The following is a 3,764-nucleotide window of genomic DNA, read 5'->3' on the forward strand; positions in this document are numbered from 1 at the left end:
GGGGGCTTTCCTTTTTTTTATTAAAGTAAATTATTTCTTTTGAGACATTTTGATTAAAAAAAGATACATCTTATCATAATTAAAATTCACTGTCAATAATATTTATTTTTAAATAAAGATTGGAAACAAGGTCAGACACTTGTTTATAAACTGTATTGTATATTGCTGATAACAGTTGAATAAAAAACAACTTTGAAATAACCTTTCTGCAAACATGTCTGAATGTTAAGCCCTGGAGCCTAGAACAGCCCGAATGCCATGACCTCCTGTTCTTTGAAGCCAGCTGCACACTTGGCGGGATGCAGCCCAGCATGGAGGCCAGCCCAGGGAACCTGGCCAAGGCTGCACAGAGCAGACAAGAGTGTTTCCCAGCCTCCACGAGGCACAGGGGACCTCACGGAGCCAGGAGCGAGAGGAGCCCCCAGCCTGGGTTCAGAAGGAAAGAAGGTCGCTGGGAAGAGTGTAATTTAAATCAGGAACCACTTTTCCCCTTTTGGTTTATAGTAGTGCAATGCATTTGCCCACGTGGAGATGACAATTTCACATCCAGGTGTATTTGCTGTTACTGGATTCACTGCTAGTTTGAGAAGGGAGTTCTGGGAGAAGGTGGGGCAGCTCATGTTCTTTCTATATGCATGGAGGGATAGCTTTGAGCCTCTGAAATACATGTGCCTGGGTAGGTGCCACATGTCTTAAAGAAATAGACGTGACTTGGGGGCTGTTATTCATCCCAGGATAGGATCGCATTAAATAGCCCTGAACCCATTGGATTTGTTAATCTAGCCAGTTTTTTTTTTTTTTTTTTAAAGTGTGTTTGTGCTTGATACACCTCATCTTCTCACATTCTGTGGCAGGTGGGGCCGTGTAACCAGCTCTGACCAGGGAGTGGTGAACAGAAGGGGTATCCATGACTACCAGTCCCAGGCATTTGACTGCTAGTGCAAGACCCTTCAAAGCCCTCTCTTCCTCTGATAGGAAGACTGGCAATTTTCAAGACTAAATACCCAGCTCTCCTAGGGGCTGAGTTTCTATGGTGCACGGAGCCCCCTCTGCTGGCCAGCACTGGAAATGCAGCACCGTGGGCTGTTGGAAGCCACTGAGCTTTGGCGTCACCAGTGCGGCACAGTCCAGCCTATCTCCGCTGACTCGGCAAGGCACTGCCGTATTCCCTTGAGGGGTGAGAGGAAAGGAAGGTGCATTTGGAGGGCCCCACGAGTGCAGAGACCCCCGGTGTGGAGCTGTGATGCCCATGGGGAGACCACCTCCGGTTGCTGTTTCTGGCGGATACATTTAGTTGTTCACATTTCATTTCTATTGATCAGCAACAATCAAGCTGTAAATTTAATCATTTGTCTGGTGGATAGTGATTCTGTCCAGAGTATCATCTCTTTTATAGCTAACTCAATACTGCAGCGGGCTAATGTCATGTTAAATACAGGCCCTCTGTGCTTGAAAAGAAAGAGGCACCTCCCGGGCAGACTCCAGGTTGAATGGAAACGATGTGTGAGTGGTGGGCTAACATTGTGCCAGATCGCTCCAGGGACCGGGAGCTGGGGGGCCGTTTCCCATCCCCAAAACCAGACCCCTCTGCATATGTGCAGTCAGCCAGGTTTCTGCCGGAAGCAACTGGACCTGATGCACACGGGAAAGAAGCAGGCAGATGTGTTCTGGGGAACTGCTCTCCTGGGCCGCCCGCATTCTGCACAGATGGGCAGCACCTCACACTCGGAGGAACAACACTATGAGTTCTCCTCGGGACCAAGGATGTCCAGGAAGGAAGTCATGGGTGAGGCTGGGCTTAACCTCCCAACAGAGGCCAGTGGAAGTCAGACCAAGGCCAAGGCGGAACTGGGGTCCATGAGAGGCAAAAACAAATCCCTCTGACCGTGGACCCCTGCTGGTTCAGCGCCCTGGACTCAAAGGAAGGAGAAGTGAAGGGTTCACTTGTGCACCCAGAAAGCCGATTGACGAAGACCTCCATACGTGCTCCCTGAGGTCCCGCCTGAGGCATTCCGAGATGGCGACAAAGAATGGGCAGGTTCCATTGAGTTTTATGAGATGTATACAAGCCAGGAGGAACAAGCACCCACCCAAAATGGAAACCAGGGGATGGGGCTCACCACCCAAACCACCTTTTCCCTTGGATTTTGGTCCGAGTCCATGGCAGACAGGGGCTCAAGTAGGAGGACAAAGATGAATATTTTGATTTGAGAAGAAGGGACTGCAGGTGATTCAGGAGCTCTGGCCCCAGGCTGTGAAGACCACCCAGTTGGCTAAAAGGGATTGTGGAAGTACGGGTCATCGTTGCAAATAACACCAAAACAGAAGGCAGGAGGGGAGAGGACGGAAATGATGGCAGGGCAAAGTCCACCCCAACAGGAGACTGCATGGGGGTGTGGAGGAGGGCGGGAAGGGGGCGAGGGGAACAGGCATGTTGGAGAGAGTGGGCCACACCCCAGACCCAGGGGAGCGGCCCTGCGTTCTGCAGTCGTGATAAGGGCTGCCCCTGGTTGGCAGCACCCCGTGGTGCCGACCCATATGTGTCCTCCGGGCAGCATTTCAGGGCAAAGCTTTGCAGGAAGGACAGGAGTCCTCAGAGAAGTGACCAAGTGACCTTGGTCAAAGGAGGCAGAGAGATGGGGTGAAGGGGGAGCCCACAGGTGGATGTAGGGCATTATCAAGATCTTAGTTTTCAAATTCAGTGGTGAGTTCGGGTACTGACTGCATTATTTTGAATGAAGGCGTGAATAATAACACACTTGAATCAATGATGAGAGCTTATCACGAACAAGGATAGTGATCAATCAGTTCAGCGCAGGTGAGGTTAAAAACAAAAGAAGAAAAGACTGAGTCTCATCAGGGATTTCTATTAAGTCAGAAAAGTAACATTCAACTTTCCCTTTCTACAGCCTCCAAGACAAACTCACACCTACCTCAGTCTCCCGCCCAGAGGTTGCAAACTGAAATTTCATGAGCTACCTCTGGCTTACACACGTATTTTGCTTGGCCTGCACAAGGATGTTGGTTATTATTTACAATATCAGGAGCTCTCATGTAAAAATTCAAATTTCTGGCTTCTCTTGAGAAAATCATAATATGTTGCCACATGGGGCCCACATTCCTATGTGGTGACAATGGGTGGGTGCCAAGCAGCTGTCCCCTGAGAAAGAGCACAGTCTCCCCACTTCCCGACAAGCCCTACCACTCTCTCGCCCCACCCAGCCTGCTTCATGCAGGTGCCCAATCTGTGAGCACCTGGGGGCCAATGAGCGCCCCCCCACCCAGGAGGCCCCTTGCCAGCCTCCATCCTGCCTCACCCTCAGCAGCCTCTGAGAGCTGTGTCCACTCTCCTGGCCTTGCAGGCCAGAAGGGATTGCAACCACTCAGAATGCTCCCCAGAGGGGGATGAAGCAAAAGAAGTTTTAGGGTTAACCACTTTCCATTCCCATAGCAGGTAATTGATGTTTCTGTAGAACATGTATCCAGTTTTTGATTTAAGAACACAGTGAAGTTAAATTGGATTGCAGATAACCTGAGTTTTCTTTTCCTTGCAAATGTTGATTTTTCAGTGCTTTTTTTTTTCAGTAAATTATAGTATACAAAATTTTCCATTTTGCTTTGGAAAGTCTGCAGTATGTCTACAGCACAATCTACCAACACATCTTATCTACGTAACCGACTAATGCCCTGTTTGCAGCTGAACATCGTCCTGCTCCCTAAATCCCAAAAAGCTTGGTATTGTTCAAGCTCCTCTCCAACGACCC

This window comes from Phoca vitulina, unplaced genomic scaffold, assembly GCF_004348235.1.
Source record: "Phoca vitulina isolate PV1807 unplaced genomic scaffold, GSC_HSeal_1.0 scaffold58, whole genome shotgun sequence".
NCBI lineage: Eukaryota > Metazoa > Chordata > Mammalia > Carnivora > Phocidae > Phoca > Phoca vitulina.